At 32.2% G+C, this 27,407-nt stretch overlaps 1 pseudogene; it reads right to left on the bottom strand.

The window, feature by feature from the left end:
* The window catches only part of LOC134698982 (3'-5' exoribonuclease HELZ2-like), a 63,613-nt pseudogene that overhangs the window by 9,083 nt on the left and 27,123 nt on the right, over nt 1-27,407 (bottom strand).

Raw genomic sequence — 27,407 nt, 5'->3', positions numbered from 1 at the left:
ATTGATTTTTCAAAACACAAGGATTTTTTCTTTTTTTTTCTTCTATATAATATTTCGGAAAGTTGAGGTTACATGGTTTGAAAAGCTTTAACACGATACAAAATGGGTGAACATTAGGTTTTTTAACTTCCAGTAATGATAATTTTTATTACATGCAATGAAGTGTAATGTGGAATTTTGTCTTTAATTATAGACTGGGTAAAATGTTTACTCATGCAAAGTATTTCTTTATTTGAAGCAAAGATACATTCTGCAATAACTTTTGAAAAGTGCAAATTTAACAAGGACTAATAGTGGAAAACAATAGTGATTATTACACCTATACATTGGGTACTACTGTCGTACTAAGTACGCTTTGACAACATGATGGACATTTTTTGTTGTTGTTTTGTTCCTATTCAGGAGTTTTTGTAACAATTCATATGGGAGCAGACTGATTTATATCCGCGGAGCATAATTAATCTAGATTTGTTTGATCAATTACAGAAAAGTAACATTTGGAAACGCGCCAGGTAGCACCACACCAATCTCATATTAGTTTTTGTAGAATGATTAGGTATCTTTTCGTATTCTATATTATGAATAAGCTTTATTCTTACCATCCTATACTGTTGTTCTAACATTGTCATTAGAGAACAGTCGGTGGAATATCTCTCAAACAATGATCTCTCTAAACCAAGCTCAGATGCCTCACGACTCATAATAATTGGACGTAACTGTTTGTGATCACCAATTAGGACAACCTGAGTGGCATGTGTGGCTATAATTGGAACCATACTCTCTGGCTCAGAACACATGCCACAATCATCAACAATGACTTGAGCCACTTGGTTCTTTGTAGCGGACAGCAACCGTGGATCACCTGCCATCGAAGTGGTACAAAATATAATATCATAATTATCTAACTCTGCTGCAGTCGCAGTTTGAAGCAAACTTCTATATTCATAAATGTCCTGTAATTTTGTTTTGACTGGTTTTCTTAGCTCATCAGGTAGTTTCTCATTTTCTTTTATTATGATGTTGTCTGCGTGAAACTTTGAATCAAACTCCTTTAGTTTTGCTGCATGAGGTTTTCCGTCTGATCTAATGATATGATGAAGTACTACGCCCTTCTCATTTAGTAATTGATCTGATTGTGCAGACCTCATAGATCTACTAGAAAAAATAGCTTGGCCAGGTACGGGAAAGTCCTTGTATTCATACGTACTTTCATACATCCTGACAATTTTAAGATCCATTGCTCGAAGTGCTATGACTACCCATCCTGTAAGCAAAAGATGTAGATTTCAAAATATTTTTGAAATACTTTTGTGAAAACGTGTATCAAAGAGTTATTCAAATCTAATCAAATAATGCAGGTAACAAAAATATAACTGAATATTATGAATACAAGACGTCTAGTTTTAAGTTTAAAATTTTAAAACTGTCTTGATTGTTAAAAATTCTTTGAATTTTTTATTTTGATGAGCATTCCATGTTTGCCGATTTCATAAATACCTTTTGTTTATTTACGATATTTTACATATTCTTGCCTGGTAAATGTTTCTATGACAACATTTTATGTCAATGTTATAATGCTATATAGCAAAAGTATTTTAACATACCAAAATACCATTTCATCACTATATACTGGTGGAAGTAAGTTTTGATAACTGAAAATTTCAATTTTAAGAAAGCAAGAATTTTTGACCTTTTTAGTTAGTATATTGTACGGCGTTCACCTCCGATTGCGGGACCCCAGTTTAAAACAGACTGACCTCAGTTAAATGACAGAAATAAAAGTCTATACGCTGAAATGTCCCGTCTGTTTTACTGTATTACTAAATTCATGTGGAAAGTATATGATATTCAGGTTTTACTACAAGTATAATATAAATTTAACATCATAAATATTCTTTGAAAATGAGGTAAAAGTCAGATGCATGTTTCATTGGCACTAATACTACATCTTATATCTATTAAAAAGACATGTACACCTTTCAATCATTCCATAGACAAAATTTAATGGTTTTATTGCTTCAAGTAGCTGAAAATCAGATCAAACAACAAATTCTTATATGAATAATCAACCATGAGAATAAGTTCAAGGTCATATAAACCAAACCATGCCAGTCAGACCTACTGCATAGAGTATATGATACATTGACAATATTTCAAAAACCCATCATTGTCCAATGAACCATAACAAATGAAGTCAAAGTCAAATGAACAATGTAAGTTAGACATATAAACCCCACTCTTATACACTAAATATAATTGACTTATTGCTTAACTATCGGCAAAAAAAAAAACCCCACAAAAACTAACAAAGTAATTGAATTGTAAAATGAACCATACAAATAGGTGGTTGTCTAATGAAACCTGTCTGACGGACAGTCACACTAGACAATTTTTCCATACAGAAAATATAGTAGTCCAATTGTTTATTAATATTTCGATAAAAAAAAACACCACCAAAACATTGTCCGATGAACCATAAAATTGGGGTTATTGTCAAATTAAATCTATCAAACATGTACACCTTACAATCATATAAACACCAAAGAAAGATAACCTATTGCGTATAGTATAATATATACGGACTTGACAGCGTAGCCTTGTCCAGCTAACTGATACAAGAAATAAGGTCGAGGTCAGGTGAGGCAACATGACAAGCACGTAGATATTACAAAGAACAAATTTACCAAATATAGTTATCCTGTTACTCATAACATGCGACAATTTTACCAAATACAAAAGAATAAATTTTGTTTTCTAGCAGTCACTGAACCATATAATAAGGTAAAGGACAATTGACATATATAAGACAGTTAAGGAGGGTTTTAGAGTGTTTCTTAGAAGCTGCTGACCACAGAAACAAACAAAAAATGAAAATAAGACAGGTTTGAGTGAAACATGTAGGTAAAAAAAGAATTCTAAGTGATTATGTCAGTTGTTTTATTTCGTTAGAATAAACAACTTTGTCTCAACATGACTAGTCATGACATAATTACACATACTTGCTACTAAATCAACAGATTTATTTGATGGTCCACAAAAAATTACACGTCTTCTTTTTCCATTTTTCTCCTGAAATAACTTGTTTAATTTGTTGAATAAATACACAAGTTTGACTCCTGTGAAAGTCTTCCCTGTTCCTGTAAAGTAAACTTGAAATGTATAAATTTTGAAAAATAATTCAGTTACAGTTAGATACTGTGTGAATAACAACATTAACATAATTACATCACATAGAAGTTTAATACGAGTTTGTAATTCTGATTAGTGGAGGCTTTACAAAAAATAAATCTTATCACTGCTTAACCAATACAGATATAAAGTAGCGAAATGAAGTCCAGCTTTAGCTTCGTTTATTCCATAATTGTTAATTAAAATGTCAAATCTTACCTGGTGGTCCCTGTATCAAACTGAATCTAGAATTCAGAGCTTTCCTGATAGCTGTATGCTGCTGTGTGTTGTTGGCTGGAAAGCCTGGTACATCTACCTCATAACTCATACTATTACAAATGCTAAGATGATCCTGATCTGAAAAAAAAAATGGATTGGGAATATTAAGGTAACAGTGCAGAAACAAAAATGGGATTGACAGAAAAAACCCCGGATGGACGAAAGTACAGATGGAAAGACGACCGAGGGTTAAACGTAATGCCCACATTGCATAAAACAGGAGCAATACATAAGTGATTTATTTAATAACAATATAATGGTACACGGAATGTTAATAAAATACTTTTCTCTGTTTACTAAGTCTCTGTTTCAGTAAACATTTTTAATCCCATCGTAATTTTGAGCCTGTCCCAAGTCAGTAACTTCTGGCATTTGTTAGTCTTGTAAGTGTTTTGTTTATATGCTGGGGAGTTAAGTAAGCTGTCATTTTTCACTGAACTAGTACACCTTTTTTGTATAAAGCCAGAGGAAGTCCTCCTCCGGGTGCGGTGTTTTCCCGCTGTGCTTAGGACTAGTTATCATCACTTATAAATTGTTTTATTCGCAAAGTGGTATTCACCTTATGTGGATAATTTCCAATCTAGGTCTTTTTCTGAAATTAATTCTAACAAAACTTTGATTTTAAAACCCTGTTTTAACAACCCTAACCCTAACCCTTTGAAAACACTTTGAACAGCAAAAAATTATTTAAGATTTCTTCCTGTGTGACGTTTACATTTTCTGATGTCAAATAAATGAAGCAATGCATGTGGTTGTTAAATTTGATAGATGCTTTTTGTGCTTCTTTGTTAAATCTTTGTTTGTTTTGAGATTGCAACACAGTGATGACTGCTGTACCAATATTATGTTATCAATTTTACCTATCACGTCTGTTTTGTTTACGCATCGTTTTAAATATAATTTGATGCGACTGTCATACAAGGATATGTTCCTTATGTCGTTACTACAATGCCCTTCCCTTTTCACGAATGTGACCTACCGAACTAGACTATTTACCGTTTTTTTTAATAACATGAGCAACACGACGGGTGCCACATGGTGCAATATTTGCATACCATTCTGGAGCACCTGAGATCACCCTCATTTTTTGGTGGTGTTTGTGTTGTTAAGTGTTTAGTTATCTATGGTCTGTCTTGTGTACTATTATTTGTCTGTTTGTGTTTTTATTTTTAAGCCATGGCGCTGCACTTGATTTTCGATCTATGAGTTTGACTCTTTCTCTGGTATCTTTCACACCTCTTCTAAAGCAAGATTACATGTTTTTTTTTATCTGGAAATAATCATAAAAAAATCTAAGACATCTTAATGATGGTTACTGAAGGTAATATAATATTAGATGTTTTTATTTATCCAATTACATAGCACAAGTATTTTTGTAAGTCGAGTCCACCTGCTTCGTACAGAATTCGAACTCACAATCTCAGTTTTAATAGTGATGCAGTGGTTCAGATACTTTTACCTCTCTGCCGCCATGTCCTTGGAATAAAATGAAGCCATTTGTAAATTTCTTCCACAAACACCAGCAAGTTCTTTTTGATTAAAATTTGTATAATGATACGCAAGTATAAATACACTATATTGCTGGAATTGATAGGAAAGATTTTTTATATACCTAAATCACTGATAGTATGTCCTAATGCAATATTCTTGGCAAGTTCACTTGCCTGCCCCTGTCCCAAAAGTTTGATGTAACTTTCTATTCTCCTACAAAACATTGATTATTGGATAATTTGGATATAAAATTGCTTTTATTGGTTTGTAGTCGAATTGCAGCATTTCCCACTACAAACATCTGCGACCTTGTATAAATAGACAAAAAAAAAACACCGTTCGCATGATATTCAACCTTCTGTGTTAAAGTTGTGTCGTTTGTTTTTTCTCTTATTTTTGATATATTAAGATAAGACGTGATACGTACTTGTTTATCCCAAATTCATGAATTTGGTTTAGATGTTATATTTGTTATTCTCGTGGGATTTGGTCTGATGCTTGGTCCGTTTCTGTGTGTGTTGCGTTTCGGTGTTGTGTCGTTGTTCTCCTCTTATATTTAATGCGTTTCCCTCGGTTTTAGTTTGTTACCCCGATTTTGGTTTTTGTCCATGGATTTATGAGTTTTGAACAGCGGTATACTGCTGTTGCCTTTATTTATAGAATTTTCAATGGTTTTAGATATTTAAGTAACAAAACAGAATCATTGAAAATTGTGATCCTACCATTATTCTTACATTTTTTAAAATGCAAATTAAATGCAGATTGAAGCTTCTAGCATTGCCACACTAAAACGTATTCAAATGAAAGGCATTATTATAGTGCCAGATAGAGATAACCCTTTTTTTACCCATTTTGTTGTACATTATTTGTACATTAATTAGGCCGTTTGATTTCTCGCTTGAATTGTTTTACATTTATGATTTCGAGGCAGTCTCTGTGGTATGAGCTTTGTACATTGTTGAAGACCGCATAATGACCTATAGTTATTTTAATTTCTGTGTCATTTGATTTCTTGTGAATTCGACGTTTTTTAATTTTTTTTTATTAATATATATTATTTGAATGCTGATGAGCTTTCAAATGTGGTCAAATCAAAATGAAAAGTACCGTCATGTTTATTATTTTTAAAAGGAACAAATAAATATTTCAAAACAAAGACAGAATTCAGATAAAGAATAAACTCATCATAGATACCAGGACTAAATTTTGTATATACGCCAGACACGCGTTTCGTCTACAAAAGACTCATCAGTGACGCTCGAATCCAAAACCGTTTAAATAGACTGTATTAAAGTATATATACTAACCGGAAGACTTTAGGCTTTTCAATGAGTTCTATTGAACATTTATCTTCAGATGTGACTTCTTTCCCAGGTGGGGATGGACTGTTCTCATGTAATTTGAAGACATGGTCGATTTCTAAAACTTTTTTAAAACACCCTCTTCTATTACTAAATTTCTTAGTTCTAATTTTCCTGGATTTAAACAGTTCACCATGAGCTACCCAAATGTACTGGCTTTGTCTTGGCAGGCAATTGCCTATTTTTGCCATGACATTTTCGGGAAGAGGCCTTTTCAATTTAATGCATACAAAGTGAGGACTTAAATATTTGTAAACTTTGGTTTCGTCTTCTGCGAGCTGCCATCTTGTGACCCGTTTTCAATTTCTTTTTTTTGTTTTTCTAGCTCTACAACCGCCAATTTAGACGCTGTTTTTGTCTTACTTTCTTTAAGATTTGTATCAAGAGACAAACTTTCCCTTCCATCTACATTTGACAATTCTTCATTTGTAGAAAATTCTTCTATAATATTGTCTGGCCAATTAATAATCTCAGCTGACAGTTTTTCAAGATCTCCACTAGAAACATCTATACCTCTGAAATCACAGAATCCTTTTGTTAAAACAAATCTCCCCTTTCGTCCCCTAAATTCTACAGGGATATCATTGATAACTGCTGTATCTTCATTGTACACAGCATTTAGGGTCGATTCCATTTCAACAATAGGTATCCAAGTTTTGACATAATCCTCCAGCCTGGAATATCTTGACTTTGTATGCAACTTAGCAAATCGTAGCAATGTTTTTATTGGGTTGTCAAAATGGTCAATGCAGAACTTAACATTTTCTGTTACATCGAGAAGTTGGGGAGAAGGTGTCAAAAGCCCACCACCATTCAGACTTGCCGACATTTGAAGCTGGATGATTTGTCCATGATGGTATGGTACTTGAAATCTACATCTATGTTCCACAATGATTCCCTCCTTAACTTCTGAGCTTACGTCCATCACACTTCTTTTGAAAGAACTGACAGTATCTTTGTCATGCAAAATGTTAAGTTTTGTTTGTTCATTGTCGTTAAACTTGTATAACATCTTCCTTAAATCTTCAATCTTTTCTTCCAAAATGTACTTCAAGATTGTGATCCAATGTTCATTGTACCTCAAAAAAGTTGTGTGTAGATGTGGGAATATTCTTAGGTAAGGCGAGAAAAACTTCTTTTCGGACAAAAATGGGCTTGTTTTAGGTTTTCTGCATGACCTCTGATTGTAACTGTACAATCGTTTCTCCCATTTGACAACAATCATTTTCCTCTCTTTCTCATGCTCTGTCATACTCAGCATGTCAACATCGTCACCTTTCTGTGGTTTGCAGGCGACGTTTAACTGTTTGAACTGGATTTCTTTACTTGGAATCGGGAATTTTTGTAAACCAGGTATAACAATTTCGATTCCATTATCTGATATTTGTTTCACAAAACCATTGAATAATACAGGATTTCTTTTGAAAAATCGGCCTAAAAAAACTTGCTTACAACTTTTCTCAAATTGGTTAGCCCTCTTTGTAGCATCATTGATGGTGGAACATAAATCTGATATTTCTTTGGGGTTATAAGGACATACATCCTTCTTCAACATTGCAGAGACAAGTCTGTGTATAATGAGATCATTGTATCTACGAAGTGGAGAAGTAAAATGGACATAAGATCTTTTCTCAAGGGAGAAATGAATACCTTTCTCTTGATTTGCCAGTACCTCTGTAGAACAGACATATTTTGATGATTCTTGAAACAAGTTCCATTCATGGTATGCTAAAGCTTGTTTAGGATGCAAAAAATCAGACTGGATAAGTTGCTTGATTCTGGCAATATTTTGCTGGGTTTCTGGCACCAAATCTTTGATCTCCTCCAAAACCCAAGTCTGGACCGGTGTTAGTTTCCTAGTTCTCCCTTCTGGAGGAGAATGAAAGACAGAAATAGTACCCCTTGGTGTTGGCCTTGCTTGAAGACCAAGAATATGATGTATGTAATGTTGATTTACATTATACCAGTTGTCAAAGACTTCGTCAGCTGGTAGCTGCTGACAAAGGAGAGGAACACTTCCTGGATACTGTCTTCGCAAAATTGTGGCAATACTACTGTTTGTCAGTATCATAAATTCTTCAACCAATGAATGAGCCTGATATGTGTCCATGGGATTTTCATCCTCTGAAACATCTATTTCTACTGGCCATGCAAATGAGGCATGACCTAATCTGTCTTCTTTCAAACTCTGGGAAAGTTTATATAACATTTTTACTTCCTGGTCCAGGTTAATTGGTTGTTCTTCTAACTTGCCATCTAAAATATTTTGGACTTCTTGGTATGTAATCTGTTTGCAAGATTTAATAATAGATTTCTGAATGGTTGCCATAGAGTTTTTAAGAACTCCTTTCCGATCAAATTTAAAATACACTGATATAACAGGCTTTTTGTGATTTGGTAGCAAACTGCAGATAGTTTCACTCAAAGGTTCAGGAAGCATGGCAAATGGACGGAATCCTTTACCTGGGGAAAACGTGACACATCTCGTCTGTGCCTCTCTATCTACTAGATCATTTTTTTTGACAATAGCTGACACATCTGCAATGTGGACTCCTACCTCATAAGATCCATCTTCCTGCATAATGACAGACAGAGCATCATCTAAGTCTTTTGATCCTGGTGGATCGATGGTAAAGACCCTAAGATTGCTAGTTCTGTCATAGTAATCTTCAGTATTGAAAGCCTTAGTCTCATTGAATGCTGCCTTAATGCCTTCAACAGTAGATTTTTCATAGAAATAAGGCACTTGGTGTTCTTTAGACAATATTCTTATATCATCATAAGGATTTTGTGACTTATGAATGACACCAATTACTGCTGCCAAGGGATATATCTTATTTGGTCTCCATTCTATATAAGCAACAATAAACAACCACTGTTCTCTATCTCCTTCTTGAAGATCATGATAGTGTGAGAAGTTAAGTATGCCGTTAATTCCATCATAGTTATAGATGTCAACTCTCGATTTATTTTCATCTACTTTAGTGTGCAAAACATGTAATTTTGGAACAGTACGACAGAGGGTTTTCATCAAATATACTTCCTTCGAATCCAATATACACACAAACACAGGATGTTTCACGTCCTTGTAACGATGTCGTTCATGCAAAGAAACAACTTCTCCGTGCATCTTACCTAAAGACGGTTTCGAATAGATTTTAACAACTACAATATCGTCAGTAAAAGTCTGGCCACATTTTGAGCGCCCAGCTATCCAAATTTCGTTTATTTCATCGTTGGTCTCTACTGGTGTACACACAGCTTGATGAGCAGATTCAATACTTATCTTGCATTTTTTATATATCTTTGGTATTTTTTTACATTGTTCATTGAAGTTTTTGTTCATAATTTCATTGTAGAAAATGTGATTCCCTTTAAAGTATCGTAATCCAACTGATTTAATCCATTCATCACTCAAATTTAATCCTCTCTGAACATATTCTTTTTCCAGAATATTTCGTGCCTTAAATTGTCCCGTATGATAAAGAAGGCTTCTTTTGAAATAGGTTGGTTCCTCTGAAATACATTCTTTAATGTCAACTGATTGTCTTTCAATATCAGAGCCTGAACTATACCAATCACAATCAGATATATCATATTCTGATCCTGAAAATTCTTCTGCTGACAAACCAGCTAATGACATAGATGAGACATCGGACATATTTTCTCTCTGCTTGTCGCCTTCCTGAAGTCTCATTTCTTGATTTTCTGGATTTTTATAGGGTTTTAAGTCGGTTTTATCGTTTTTGACGTTTTGATATTGATTCGTGGTATGAAAACTTTCGTCTCTCCATTTTCTAATCATGTCAAATGTTGATATCTTGCATTCTGGTAAACTTTCCATAGGCGGAGGAATAAATGTCTGTTTCTTTTTTCGTGCAGACTTTTTTTTTCTTCTCATTTTTTGTTTTTTGCTTCTTTTTGACACTGATGATGTTGTGTCATCAGTAGAACTCGTACAAGATAATATCAAATATTGAGAATCGGAAATACTTTTATTTTCTAACCATTCATTTGTAACTTCATTGAATTCAGCTTCAAAATCTATGTTTGCTAACTCTACTAAATCTGCATGTGAACAATAGCTGTATCCTGAATCTTCTGATGAAGCATTTCCTGAATCTAAAAAACATAAATAGATTTTGATGTGAACAGTAAGAACATTTTACTTAGTTGTTCAATTGTTCCTCAGTATTCAACTAACAAGCTTGTATCACAATCAACTGTCATCTAACTTATCAATGATAAATATTTGTTAAATTTCATTTTCTAAAAGTAACAATGCATACAGGTTTTGTTTTATCTCATTGTAATAAGAATCTTTTATGTTGAATCATGTTTAATATAGGCATTGTAAGTAACATATAAAATTGTCACAACCTTTAGCTTGAGAATATGCGCGGTGACCTATCATTTTTATTATTTTTTGAACATATATCAATCATACTACGTTTTAGCAAAGTATGAACATATTCTATCATTTTTAATTTAGACTCCCATATCACCATAATACTTCATTTATGTATGTATTTTTTATTGAGAATCGATGTCAAATGCCAAACGACGATAAAATAGAGTTTAGTGTTAATATAACTTCTCAGATGACAAAATCCTGGAAAATGACACATTATTAATTTTGTAAGACCGAGGCACTCTTACCGGATTTACCTTTACCAGGAATGCTCAAACCTAAACTTTTGAAATTGATTCGAATCAGAAATAGGTTGCATTTCAGTATCAATAAAAAGGATAATAACTGTGCTAGTTGATTATACTTGATATTCATTTGTTGCTCTTCATCATGAAAATATCACGAATAAAATGGTTAGGAAAATATTGACTTTACCCAAACACACTTCATTCGAAAAACTGATCACTTACACAGACAAGAAAATACATTACCCAAGCACTTCGGTATTATTCAAAGGCATTTTGAAAGCTTAAAATCAATGTTTTTGATGAAAATTAAATACAAATTGTTATATAGATATAGGAAGATGTGGTGTGAGTGCCAATGAGACAACTCTCCATCCAAATAACAATTTAAAAATTAAACCATTATAGGTTAAAGTACGGCCTTCAACACGGAGCCTTGGCTCACTTTTCCGGATTATATATTATGTGTCTTCCTTTATTTTTTTCAACAGCAGTATCATTCGAGTTGTGCACTTTCAACCATTTTTATGAGCATTACTGATGATTTTATGGAGGGCGAAATGCAGGTCTGAAGTACAATATATAAATCCTTATATTTGAAGGACTCGTGCGATTGACACGCTGATGAGAGGTGGTCACGCTGAAGTGTAATGGTCTACGCCGAAGTACAATAGTCTGTTTGCTAAAGTGCGATGGTCTATATAACTCAGAATTTACAGATTCCTTCTAAATGAGAGCTTTTTCTCTTTTAATTTGCTGTTTTATGACATTGTTTGACGCTATCATTTCATTTTTTCTTTTGGCCTGTCATCTTAGATTATTAAATATGTTTAAGAAATCTCAGGTAGCTTGACTTAAACGTTTACCGTAATAGCATAATACCAAGAACAATTCCGCGGACCTTTATTTAGTTTGAGAATTTCAACCTCAATCGTACGTTAAATATGTAGATTTCGAAAACGGATCTCATTTAACATTGTTTAAGTAGCCCCTTACTACAGATAATTTCCTTTTTTCGGTAGAACTTAAAAGAAATATAAGTTGATGTCATGTAGAATATGCAAAAGCATTCTTATATCTTCAGTTGCAGTAAAAACAAGAGACAGCTTCCACATTTTCTGACATTGAAACCAAACACTGGTTTAAATGGAAATTACCTATGCATCTGGGGTTTTAAATGATTGTTTGAACGTTGGTCTTTTTTCGTTCAAAGCAAACTACAATTATTATTATCACTGGAAATATTAATGATGTTTTTTTTTTAATTAAACAGGTTAATTTTTCGGTGATTAACCTAATAAACATAATAAAGCTGCTTCTAACTTTTTCAATTGACTTTCCATAGTCATGTAAAAAATTGACAATAAAGTTCAGGTAGTTCATCGCAATTCAACGTAACCACCATCACACTTCGGCGTATCTATCAACAAGATAACGTCACAATACCACGATCGCACTTAAGCGTGACTATAACATAATCTTACATATACTTGATAAGTTTATTTACTATATACTGCATTTTTTATCATGCATTATGTAATATAGAACATAGTTTGCATCACTTTTTAATTTCTTTTTTTTATGATTATTCGACTGCATACGCATTTGTAATTGTTTTGTTAAGTCATTTGTCGTTAACAATAAGTATATTATATTTTAAACCACATTTTAATATTTGTCAATTAACTGCAATTAGCCAAATCAATGTTAAAACGTCTGTTTTTATTGTTTATGGAGTGAAATGTTGTAATTATGAAAAATTGTGACATGAAATTTAAATATCGTTTAAAAAGTAAAGTGAATGAAGTTTTGTACTACATTTTGAGATCAAATACGGACTTTTCAAATGACTGCTCATTCAAGTGTTGAATGACTTCTAGATTCTAAGTCTAGCGTATTCCTGGCTATGTTCAACCTTTCATTGGTTTTAAAGCCCGAGAAACTAGTTATGAGTAGTATATCCAATAAACAATTGCACTTGTAACGATCATTTGGAGATTTATTTCTCCAGAAACAAGCTATAATATATTAAAATGTGTTTTAAAATATATCTTAAATCCCGTTAAGCGGTTCAACTTATTTTGTAAAATGTAAACACATTGCCTGGACCATTTGTAGTTGTTATTTTATCTTATTAGTGATTAATCGAGGACAAAAACATTTTTCTTAATCATTTGTAAGTTGTAGGAAAATTTGTCAGATAAAAAGTCTATTGCAGCTATAAATAAACTAAGTTCTTCTTAATAAGCAATTTTTTGATGAAAATTTTATATATTATTAAGTCGTGTCTGCAGATGTATTTACAGTTTTTCTTTCTAATAATTATTTGAAGAATGGCATTGACTTACCATACTTTTCGTCATTCAGGATATCGGTTCTCTAAAAAAAATATGTAATGTCTAAATAATGATGATAGGAATTGAAACTTATTTATAAGGCTGTATACTTTACCTCAATTAAGGATAGACTCTTGAATTTTATAATCCCGAAGTCAAATATAATACAAAGCCCGAACCATAAAATAGAAACAGGTCTTAATTGAAAACAACGTTCAAACCTATGATAAAAAAAATATAAGTGTGCATGTAAAACATCTTGGTAGAGGGGTCTACATACAGCACACACTACATTTTTCAAAATATAAAAAGAGTGAAAAGTATATTTTAAGAAAACGCATTTGAATAGCCAAGCAATATTACAAAACGAAAAAGGATCTTTTTAATTTTTTGATTTAAATCTATTGATGTCACTCAATAAAACAAATTTCGGTTAATGCTTGAATCCGATAAAAAACCAGTGACATCGAAATTGATAAAACTACCAGCGCTAGAAGTTATGCTTCATATCTTTATCTTTTTCTCCCTTTTGACACAGATAATCGACTTTAAACTAAAATATAAAACAAAAGGAATGATTTCAACTTCAACTTCAACTTTGTTCATGTTCATACTTAACGGACTACATTAATGAGTGAAGACTTACAAAAATACTAAAAACTAGATAAGTCTTTGAATTTACCAATTGTATCCTATACCAGCTGTGATATCATCACTGAATATGGATTGTCTTATTGTTGATGCAAACTTAGCAGATTGCGCTTTCGTTATCGACAGATTCCCTTTTAATTCTTTTATATTTCATGCGATTACCCAAGATGGGTTTCTATTTTACATTGATTTGCATCTTCTTGATTAGTTAATTAGATTTAAAAATTAATATTCTTCTGTTGCCTCTGTTTTACACCTCTAATTTTCTCCAATCCTATTCCATATTGAAATATATTTCATTTCGTTTGAAATTGGGGTTTTCCCTTTAGGTATTTGTAGTTATTATATATAGATGGGAATTAGTGTAACTAGTTTTAGAACTAGTTCTGCAGGAGTATGTACTATTTATAAAGTCTGATGTTACGTGTACAAGGCACGAGAAAAGTTTTGGCGGTTTCTACGGGTGGGGTACTATATAAAGTTTGGCATTTAAATGTATTAGTATCGAAGGTGCTCGCAGTTAGGTCGTATAGTACGAAGTTAGTCACATTAATGGCTGCTATGTTTATTACATGTATTTATATTATGTTGTTTGTATCGAAGAAACTTGTATTATAGAGTGAAATAAAATTTGTATAGCAAGAGAAGATAATAATGTTACTGCGAGCAACTAACTCTATTTCTGTGTTTGTTTTGTTTAAAGCCTAATTGAATTTAGAGTAGAAATACTTTAAATTCGGACGAGCAGGGCGAGGGAGAATTTAACAGTAACAAGTCACCACCTACATAACAACTACTTATATATATGTGTTAGGTTTGCTTTAAACCTATAAAAAAACATGAAAATTGTTAGAATGAATCTTTTCTCATCTTTAGACCCAAGAAGTAAAAAAACAAATGTTACAAATGATAATATGCATACAGCTGTTTTAATACAAAACTATATTCTGAACATAAAAGAAAGTAACTATAAATATGTTATCTCACCTCATTTATTTGTCTTTTAAACTTATGCAGTTTAAACCTTTCTTCTTCCTATTGAATATTGATAAAAGTGAAATCATGGTTTAAAAATTAAACGTTAAAACATTGTTATTTCTTATGAAATTCTGCATTTAAACACTTTTATGAAATGAAATAATACTATTCAGAGAAGAAAATTGCGGTTAAATAAATCTCCTGGTGAACTATCAGTCCCAAAGTGTATCAGTTCTTGATAAATTTGTTTCTGACATGATTTATTACAATAGTTATCAAAAGTACTAGGATTATAATTTTATACGCCAGACGCGCGTTTCGTCTACATAAGACTCATCAGTGACGCTCAGATCAAAATAGTTAAAAAGCCAAATAAATAAAGTTGAAGAGCATTGAGGATCCAAAATTCCAAAAAGTTGTGCCAAATACGGCTAAGGTAATCTACTCCTGGGGTAAGAAAATCCTTAGTATTTCGAAAAATTCAAAGTTTTGTAAACAGAAAATTTATAAAAATGACCATATAATTGATATTCATGTCAACACCGAAGTGCTGACTACTGGGCTGGTGATACCCTCGGGGACGAAACGTCCACCAGCAGTGGCATCGACCCAGTGGTGTAAATAGTTATCAAAAGTACCAGGATTATAATTTTATACGCCAGACGCGCGTTTCGTCTACATAAGACTCATCAGTGACGCTCAGATCAAAATAGTTAAAAAGCCAAATAAATACAAAGTTGAAGAGCATTGAGGATCCAAAATTCCAAAAAGTTGTGCCAAATACGGCTAAGGTAATCTACTCCTGGGGTAAGAAAATCCTTAGTATTTCGAAAAATTCAAAGTTTTGTAAACAGAAAATTTATAAAAATGACCATATAATTGATATTCATGTCAACACCGAAGTGCTGACTACTGGGCTGGTGATACCCTCGGGGACGAAACGTCCACCAGCAGCGGCATCGACCCAGTGGTGTAAATAGTTATCAAAAGTACTAGGATTATAATTTTATACGCCAGACGCGCGTTTCGTCTACATAAGACTCATCAGTGACGCTCAGATCAAAATAGTTAAAAAGCCAAATAAATACAAAGTTGAAGAGCATTGAGGATCCAAAATTCCAAAAAGTTGTGCCAAATACGGCTAAGGTAATCTACTCCTGGGGTAAGAAAATCCTTAGTATTTCGAAAAATTCAAAGTTTTGTAAAAAGAAAATTTATAAAAATGACCATATAATTGATATTCATGTCAACACCGAAGTGCTGACTACTGGGCTGGTGATACCCTCGGGGACAAAACGTCCTCCAGCAGTGGCATCGACCCAGTGGTGTAAATAGTTATCAAAAGTACCAGGATTATAATTTTATACGCCAGACGCGCGTTTCGTCTACATAAGACTCATCAGTGACTCTCAGATCAAAATAGTTAAAAAGCCAAATAAATACAAAGTTGAAGAGCATTGAGGATCCAAAATTCCAAAAAGTTGTGCCAAATACGGCTAAGGTAATCTACTCCTGGGGTAAGAAAATCCTTAGTATTTCGAAAAATTCAAAGTTTTGTAAACAAACTTTCTAAAATTGTCCGTAAAAAGTTTTAACTAATGTTTCAACTCTATCAAACAAAAGTACGAAAGATACGTCTGTATTCCTAAAACCTTCAATAAGTAGTAAATAAAACGTCTCCTATATCACAAGACATTGTACCTATGATAAAACAGGGAAATGAGGCATACATAAAATAAACTTGTCAGATGGATACTAGCATTTTACATTAATAATACAGACCTATAGATTGAATAAAGTAAAAAACGAACATAAATAGTGATTTTTTTGTCAATATTTTGCAGCAGTTGTTGTCGGTTGTATATGGGATTCATACGTTTTGTCCCGTTTTCCCTTTTGTTGTTATAGATTCCTGTTCAAATTGTTTTATATTATGCATGTTGGGGCCCTTTCTAGCTTACTTATCGGTGTGAGCAAATGTACCGTGTTAAAGGCTGTACTTTGACCATGATGATATACTGATCATTTATTGACTTGGACGGGGAGTTGTCTCATTGGTACTCATACCACCTCTTCTTATTTCTTTATAACTAAAATTCTTAATAAATTAAAAATGAATAAAACTCCATACCTCATATGAACGAGAACTTCAATTTTTATTTTGCACATTTTTGGGAAATTCACTTTCATTATCATCTGGCCAACCGTTTAGTTGCGTTTGCTTGATAAATGAAGGCAATAAAATTTTCTCACTGTTCCAAAGTCATGACTCGATTTTACTTAAACAAATCTGGGTCACAAACCAAACTTAAGAGGAAAACAACGGAACAATAGAAACACTGAAAGTTAACTGCTACAAAAACAAACACCATCATACATAGAAAAGGACTATTTCATAACACCTAATATATATCTGACTTAGAACATGACATTCTAAGAAAAAATGGCTGTTGAACCTTATTTTATGGCTAGCCAAACCTCCTGTTTACAAATGTCAATGTTGAAAATACTGCGGGTAATTATTTCCAATATAATCATATTTCAACTGTTCATGATATGATAAAATTGAGAATGGAAATGGGGAATGTGTCAAAGAGACAACAACCCGACCAAATAAAAAAACAACAGCAGAAGGTCACCAACAGGTCTTCAATGTAGCGAGAAATTCCCGCACCCGGAGGCGTCCTTCAGCTGGCCCCTAAACAAATATACACTAGTTCAGTGATAATGAACGCCATACTAATATCTAAATTGTACACAAGAAACTAAAATAAAAATAATACAAGACTAACAAAGGCCAGAGGCTCCTGACTGCACTTACGAAACAGTATCATGATCACAAATTCCTGTAAACGAGTCAACATTTAGAAAACCTTTTTACATTGCTGTAAACAATAAACAAAAGTCCAATAATTTAGAAATTGTTTAGAAACTAAGCTATGACTAGAAGAAATTTGCTAATATCTTTATTTTCCTTTTGTTTATATAGCTCATTACGTTTCCAAGTATGTTAGCATCTTTAAACCTTTTTCGTGAAATTGACCCAGTAAATTGTATCAGACTAACGAATTTTGTTATTGTTATTTTCATTTCATAGATTCGATAGACAAAATGAGTTGCACTATTCTCAGAAATTCACATCAATCATTGAAAAATGACACAAAGAAAATATAGAGCTATGGTAAATTCGAAACAACAATCCTGTTATAACAAAGGTCATGGAGTCAACATGTAAACCGCACACTACGGCCCTCAGCGATGAAGTATAAGAGTAAGTTGACCTAAAATATGCCTTACATGTTGATGGGTGTACTTTTCTGAACTGTGTTTAATGAATGAAAATGTAAAATATTAAATGGGACTTCATTCTGAAAAAGTGAAGTCAACAAAACCTAGACAATAAAAGAGGAAATATGCTCGAATGAGGGTTGTGTTTTCAAATTATATATTACTATAAAACATACCGAGTTTGCAAATTGCATAGCCATCTCAATGTTCTGTTTTGCAAGCGAATAATCTTTGGTGTGCATTAAACACCGGATCAATAACTCAAAGGCTTCAAATGTTTTGCACTGTCTTTTATCTTTGAAAACTGAAATTGAAATTTTTGTTAAAATATCATATTGATGAATGACGCATTAAAATTTTGAAGCTAACATAACATAATATGCAATATTATACATACGAAAGTAAATGTTTTATCTTAATTTCTTGAATTTTTGAATGTTTAACGCACTAGAAATCTTAACACCACATTGACTTGAAACAATAAACAGTTTTCATGGCTAAATTCTTATGGAAAATAGTAAAATACTTGTCTTTGGTTAAAAATGTAAGGATTGAATTTTTGTAAAGCAGTAGGTCAAGTAAGTTTCTTTTTTGCTCCAAAATATAGCAGTTTTACAAAATTGTTAAAGTGAACTTTAAATTGTCAATTGGAAAGAAGAATGCTTCAGCTGCATAAATATTGGCTGTTTTGTAAGGAATGAACCACCCTCAGGCAAATCTCGGATTCCTTTCACTTTCCTACGTAGTGCTATTAAAACATATGCAGATAGCTCCTTCTATTTTTTACTACACAAAGTTTGTAAGCCATTTATGACAGTCTTATAAAATCCCCGTAATATTATCATTATTTTAAGAACAAAAGGGCCAATGATAAGTACATTAAATTTATATAGAAAATCATTTTCTGTCAACTTTTCAATGGCTATATAATATCTGAAAAATAGAACATATATAAATGAGTTACTGATTTTGTAGATTCATTGTTTAAGCTTTTAATTGTATGCCATTACTTACTTAAAAGCTCATCATTTAAAAAAAATCAGCGAACGTCCTTTTCGTTGTTAAAAGTCTAACAAAATCAGAAACTTGGTTTAGGCTAAAGTAGACAATATTCAATTCATTTATTGAATTGACAAGATAAATACATTATTACATCTGAATACAAAAACCAAGCGAAGAAAACTGGAATCAGTGTGAGATAGGGATGTGTCTCTTGTTTTCATTTATTCAGATTCAGTCAAAATGATGAATATGGAATAGAACCCTATCGGTAAAATCACAGGATATAGAGTTGAGATACTACCTAAAAAATCAAGATCGCGAAAACCTATCCCTTGTGAGCTGAAACGAGGAAATATAATTTATTTTACAAGTTCCGCAACCATATAACATGCATTTATAAAATGGCAATGACGGAACTATGTTACAAAACACTTTCATTCTAAATAACACAAGCTTCGCCATACAAATTGTTTTTTCAGGTTGAACCGTAGCTTAATCACGAAAAACTTAAACAAGAAGACATAAAATGGACACATCTTTATTTCTTCCTTTTCTACATTATTCATGTACAAATCATAAACTTGATGAAATTAAACAGACATAGGAAGTTCTTACATACCCCAATATAATGCTTTTGAAATAATATGCGCCTACAACTTCACGATGCAGTTTTGCTACACATGTATGTTTTTTGTGGAGTTGAAGTCATCACACCATACATTTTACAAACTCTATTACGAGTTGACAGTACTGGAATATTTGTTTCACAGATGACGATGGATGTGTTAAAATTGCGGCTCTGTCCTCAAATCTGATCTACTGAATTGGACATTTCACGAGGATTTTACTAACATATATATATAAGCAACACGACAAGTGGGATCTGCTTTTCCTTCTAGAGCACATGAGATTACACCCAGTTTTAGTGGGGCACATGTTACCCACTCTTACTTATTCTATGTTGTTTTCCTTTTTTGGAAATGGCGTTGTCGTTTTTTTCGACGTTTGAATTTAGGTATCCATTAAGTGTTCTTTACCTCTTCGCTGTTGACTGTTAGCCGTTTAATAGTTTTTCGTTTTTTCATGACATCGTAAGGTCGTTTTTGATTAATCACTTTGAATTCTTCTGAAGTATCTGCCGCTTTCCATTGAGTTCATATTATTTCGTAAACCAAACAAAGCATTTTGTTGACCTATCTTTATGTTAAAAAAGGGTTCGAAAGTTTTGACTCGTGGTGCATGATGAATGCAAATTTACTTAATTATACTGATCATGAGGCATGCAAATCAAGTCAAACGTGTAGGTGTGTTATGATTGCAAATAAGACATCCTACTTCCAGATTACTCACTCACAACTTAACCTCACTCTAAATATTGCCAATCTCGTAGTCCAGTTAATAAAAAAATCTAAGACTACATTGAATAAAATATCAATTGATATCTGATGACATTTACATTATCGCATAACAAAGCTTAATAAAGTCAAACTATTACAAATGATGGTATACCTAATTATTGGTTTATCATCTTGAAGAATGAAATATTAATGCATTTGAAATATTAGGCTTAACACATTTACATTTGGCAGCAATGTAAAACCTGGCTAGTACCGTAGAAGATTAGAGAACGGGTATAAGTCTACATATGTCTTTATTCCAAATATAGTAGAATTAAGGTTACTAGATTTTAACTCATTCGGGAAGTTGTAATATGAAAAGAATATCTGATGATAAACAATGTCTTACATACAGTTGCCGACGAATCCGCCTCTTCAAAGATCCCTGCTTATATGTATGATTTTTTTAGACCCCAATTATGTGACAAATTTATTTTAATGCCGTGGATCAAAAAAATATTGTACTTACATAAATCGAGAACCTCCAGGGCTTTTTTATATTCCTTCTGTAGAATAAAAAAAAATGACTGTCGAAATAAATTATGATTTCTTCACAACTATTCTTATTTACAAATTTAATAAACAAACTTCTTGTTAAAGCTACACAAAATTGAATACTGCATACAATCACCTATCTTTCTGCTAGTTATTCATCGTCATTTTGAGTAACCAAAGTTAAGTGCTGATTCTCTCACACTTTATCATATTTTATCTATGTCAAACAGAATTGCATTCATCCTGAATATCGTGTTATTTACTTCATTTGCTTCAATTGTTTATTAGATTTTATTCATCGAAGCTGCTATGATATTTTACGTCATTTCTATACCATAAACATATAGAATGCGAATTATTTATTAAAAGTAGACTGAATGAATTGTATGAGAGACATAAGTGAATTTTTTAGGAATTTTCTATTAATGGAATACAAAGTCTTAGCAAAACCTTTTGCAATAAGGGTCCGTAATACTCGTCATCTTTGTACTTTTTTTGTCATTTAAACTTTTTATAGAGCGTCACTAGTGTTTTGTAGTAAAAAAAAATCGTCTGATGTTCAAAATATTGATTTGGGTATCAGTGCTTCGTCATTAATTAATATGTTTGCCATTACAAAAATCAGAAGAAACGGCACACTTGACAACGGGTTAATTACCCCCTATTCACCAAATGACGTGAAACAAAATAAACGTAGGTTAGTGTACTTTCTTTATCAATATGCAAAGCCAAAAATGGTAAGTCAATGTGTATCGATATAAAGGAAAAACGGAAGACCACTTTATTGCTAATACTGCAAAGCAGCTATTTACATTCACGTTATTTGGAATTCGGCAAATAGTTTTGTTAGAGCTGGCTGAAGTCCGCTTGCATGTGTGAAATTTTCACGTTGTGTTGAAGATCAATTGGTATACTTAAAATACTCTTGTTCGGGTATTTTTCTTTTTGACACCTTCCCTATTTTCATTTTCAATTTTATTTTACATAATTGTATAAAAGAGGGACCAAAGATACCAAAGGGACAGTCAACTGACTTTCGTGCTACCTGTCTATATTGTTATACTAGTTTATTCATATCAATTATAAATGCATCACTACATAAAAAAAGACTAATGTAAATAGCAAAATTCAAAACGGAAAGTGTTTTTGTTTTCTTATCAAATGGCAAAATTAAAATCTTACTCAACTTTCAAGAATGGAGAACTTATGTTATGTTCTTGACTTTGTACACTTACTTATGTAGAAAATATGCATGCTTTGTTCTTCAATAAGGTATAACAACTTTTTTTCTGTGTTCTTATTTTCTAGTTTGTACTTTGTTTTGGTTTGTTTGCGATGTTTAATTAACAATTTTCAAAATCACTTTCACTTGCTAATATGCATTGTTTAAAGTAAACATAGAAGACTTCCTGATTATGTTTGTCAAATTTCTTTAAAATGTAACATTGGCATTAATTATATAAAAGAGTGCCTCTAGCTAGTATTTCTGTCATTTTATTACAATTCTAGAAAAAGCGTCATCTAGTTAAAAATAGTGTAGTTCAACTGCGATTTATCACCCTTTTCAATTTACGAGTTGCGTTCAATTTCATACATACCAGTATATAATGGCACCTAGCACAAATCACCCAACATCTTTTTACTAATGTGTACAAGGTTCTACTGGCAAGCTCTGGTAACTTTGAAATCAGTTGTAAGAAATTGGTTGCAAGATCGAAAACCATGTATAGAATGATCTGTGTATGACTTTTATAATGGTCATCACATATTTGGACCAATTCTTCCATCACCTGATATATAATATAATGCAAAAAAAAAAGATGAACAAAATGTAAAAGTGATATTCCGTGAAGATGACTTTTTTCCCTCTTTTTGAAACGTCCGTCTGTAATTAATTTGCTTTAATTTCCAGATCACTCTCCTTTTTTGGTTTAATGTCTTATTGTTTTTTTTTAAATAGTTTGAACACAAGGTTTAAAAAGGTAAAGAATGGCATTTTTTTTTTTATCCTATGTGTAAACTAAGACAATATTAGTTTACATATGTTAAAATCTCGTAAACCGAGTAGGAAGAAAAAACCAACACACAAACTGAGGTTAATTGAACGAGAAAGCATGCTTCGTCAGAGTATTCATGCACCATCGGCCATACCAAATCATGTTCGTAATATTCAAAACGGGACAAGAACACCTTTCTTCATTTTATAGATCATATAAACTAGAGGCTCTAAAGAGCCTGTGTCGCTCACCTTGTTATATGTGAATTAAACAAAGGAAGCAGACAGTTCATGACAAAATTGTGTTTAGGTGATTGTGATGTGTTTGTACATCTTACTTATTGAATATTCTTGCTGCTTACAATTATCTCTATCTATAATGAACTTGTCCGTGTTTCAGTGGAAAATGTTAGTAAAAATATACAAATTTTAAGAAAATTGTTAAAAATTGGTTATATAGAACAATAACTTCTTAGCGGGTCAATTGACCATTTTGGTCATTTTGACTTATTTTTAAGTCTTAAATTGCTGTACATTTTTGCTGTGTACACTTTATCTCCATCTATAATAATACTCAAGATAATAACCAAAAACAGTAAAATTTCCTTAAAATTACCAATTTAGGGGCAGCAACCCAACAATGGGTTGTCTGATTCATCTAAAAATTTTAGGGCAGATAGATCTTGACCAGATAAACAATTATACCCTTGTCAGATTTGCTCTAAATGCTTTGGTTTTTGAGTTATAAGCCAAAAACTGCATTTTACCCCTATTTTCTATTTTTAGCCATGGCGGCCATCTTGGTTTATTGGCCGGGATAAAAAAAAACCAAGATACATCAATGATGATTGTGGCTAAGTTTGGTTTAATTTGGCCTAGTAGTTTCAGAAAAGAAGATTTTTGTAAAAGTTAACTAAGATTTACGAAAAAGGGTTAAAAATTGACTATAAAGGGCAATAACTCCTAAAGGGGTGAACTGACCATTTTGGTCATGTTGACTTATTTGTAAATCTTACTTTGCTGAACATTATTGCTGTTTACAGTTTATCTCCATCTATAATAATATTCAAGATAATAACCAAAAACAGTAAAAATTCCTTAAAATTACCAAGTTAGGGGCAGCAACCCAACAATGGGTTGTCTGATTCATCTGAAAATTTCAGGGCAGATAGATCTTGACCTATATGAGTTGAGAATCCAACACATCATATCGGTTAATTAATTTGTTGTGGTGACTGTCATAAGGCTATTAATTTCAGATAAAATATTAAAATATAAATCAAAACAAAAAGCTGTGTGATCTACTTTTCACTTAAACATACTCTTATTCCTGTTTTTTGGAAATGCATGAAACTTATATGATCTATAAATGTACATGACAAGTAGCAAAAAGTGTCACCCAGAATTAACGTGTTATTGCACGAGTTGTCTGACTAAATATACCCGCACATTGACGTGAGTGTATTCGAAAAGAAAAATTAAATACCTGACAGACCCTTTAAAAGATGGAAATATATCTATGAATAAGATAAGAAAAGATATATTTCAATTAAAAACTCTAATGTGTACTATAAGCAGCATGTTTTGGATCGTGAACATTTTGTTTTATGAATTCAAAGGACGACTGATACATTATCTAAAGATAGATGATACCAAAAAAAATTAATAAAACTAGACAAGCACCGAGTAATGGAGGTTTAAGGTATGAAATTCATTACATTAGTGTAGGACTCTGAGCAGCGATGGTGCTTCAAGTTTCGATGGTCACGCTTATAAGTTAAGTATGTTCAGTGTACTCTATGTTTTGTCCAATCACACTGTTCAGATACATGGACTTAAGAAGGGTACACCAAAAGAGCAACTAAAATTCTGGAATGCAAATACTCCTGTGCTACCATCAGTTTATAACTTTGTATTTGAAAACGTCATAATAACCAAAAGAATTCATCGGCAGATCATTCGTACTTCAGCGTGACCTTCGCAATTCAGCGTCAATATCGCACCTCCGAGTACTTCATATATACAGATGTTTCCTTTAAAATATATGCAGAAACAGTATTAACATTATTGTTCTTATACAAACCTTAAGGTTATATATTTCTTCATCTTGTATTGTTTTCCACATATGTTTACTGATTTTCTCAAATTCAGACATATCTGGATACCCGCAACAAACCAATCCTAAATAATGAAATTTGCAGAAGTTGCAATTAAACTTTTTCTGGTACTTGAAATAAAATCAACGGTAGAAAGTTTGTTGCACCAGATGCGCATTTCGACAATACATGTCTCTTCAGTGATGCTCGTGGCCAAAATATTTGAAAATGTTTACTTGATATCAAATTTGGGAGAATTTCAATATGTATTTCAAATGATATATGTGTTTACATTAAAAGGCTAATTTCATAATAAGCTAAGAAACATTAAAAGGTGCACTAGCTATGAGATGTATAAAAAAAATCAAATATAATTTGTGTTTGTAAAGGGAAATAGTTAAATAATATTCGCTTTAAGCAGCCAGTAAGATTCAACTTTTTCATAATAAGCTAAGAAACATCGATTATGAATAAGAAACTTGAACAATTCAACATAATTGAGTTCATATTTATGTGAACTTCAATCTAACCCCTTAGCTAGAGATAGATTATGCATGAATTATGCATGCTCAGTTATTCAAAGGAGAAGAACGTCGACATTTTAAATGTAACAAAGTGAAATCATTTGATTGACTGATTCAATCTATAAAAACATTTTCTTAAACAGGTAAAATTTATTATTTTAGACACAGACATCGAAAAATTAAATTGCACGAGGTCGCTATCAATTTATATTAATGTTTATGTTTATATTTCGTTATATGACCGTCGTCAGTTTTCAGAGGTTATCTGAAATAAACCAAAAAATATATTACAGTATATACATTGTTTACGAAATAATTCATTGAATCCTTATATATTTGTCGGAAATTTACACAAGGCTTGGGCCGTGATATTTGAATTTTATCCTGATCGTTAGCGAGGGATAAAATTAACGAATATCACGAACCAGACCATGTCTAAATTCACAACAAATCTATGGCTTCCATGTATTATTTCGATTCTAATAGGGCACACACGGTCATTAAAAACTGATGCAAGGGTGGGTATACCGCGTGTGTGGCTGGTTTTTTTTAATCCCTATTAAATAAAGCTCAAGCGTTCTAATTAATCTTTAGTTTGCATTGATTATTTCGTGAATAACCGCTAGAAAAATATGTTTAATTCCTTTAATTCTCAAACCCAAATTTGTCATTTTTAATTTACATGTTTTTCTCATAAGGTACCGTCAAATCCAAAATTGACATTTCGTTATTAAGGAGCCGCCATAGTGACTTGCTGAAATCAGTAAATGTGCGAAAAATGCAATAGAATTAAAGAAAATAAAACAGAACATGCCTCAGAAATCCATTTTCGTAAACTATGATACGAATTTAGTTGGTTACAAAATAATTTATATTTTTGTGACATTGACCCTAAATTGTTTTTATACTGCAACTAACATTAGTATATTGATAGCTTGTGATATCGTAACACAAATATCAACCCTTAATGAACCTCTGATTGTGGAGAAAGTATTTCATGATGAAATTGGCATTACATAAAATATAGGTGTGTTACTATATTTAGGTAAAACACAACTTGTTGCAGTATAGTTCTTTTAATTATGCATCCGAATAAGAATTAAATTTCTTGTGTCTGTTTTAATTGCAATTTTTAAAACAATAAAATCGTCAAAGCATTTGGAAAATGGTTCCAATACATGTTGATTTACTTAGGAGGTAAACTGTAACATACATTATTATTTATATCTCTGAGTATGCGCTAAGTATAGATTTATCGAGAATTTTATCACGGAAAGAATCACGTCATATTAGAATTACAGTTATTTGGAAATGTGTTTTAGAATTTTATAGATCAAATATGAGTATTGAGTCAAATCGGTGTCCCTATAAAAGAATTGGTATAATCTTTTTAATGATTAGTTGCCCTTTTTTCTTAAACATTAATTTTGAAATAACCTTAGCGAGAGAAATTTATGTATCACCGAAAAATTATTACACCAGGGTTTCCGATATCACAAACTGGTCAAAACATTTGATAAATTTTATCACCGGTATAAGGAAATAATTCGTAAATATCACTCAACATGCAGACATCTTATACGTTCAGGTATTTCACATCCAATTTTTTTATGGAAATATTCTTTATAAAGCACAAAAATGTCAATATTCTCCTCAGAAACTAACAAAACCTTTAAATAGACTTATTAA

This window comes from Mytilus trossulus, chromosome 1 (assembly GCF_036588685.1).
Source record: "Mytilus trossulus isolate FHL-02 chromosome 1, PNRI_Mtr1.1.1.hap1, whole genome shotgun sequence".
In the NCBI taxonomy this organism is placed as follows: domain Eukaryota; kingdom Metazoa; phylum Mollusca; class Bivalvia; order Mytilida; family Mytilidae; genus Mytilus; species Mytilus trossulus.
The sequence above is the reverse complement of the archived record's forward strand: the minus strand, read 5'-3'. Positions and strand labels throughout refer to the sequence as shown.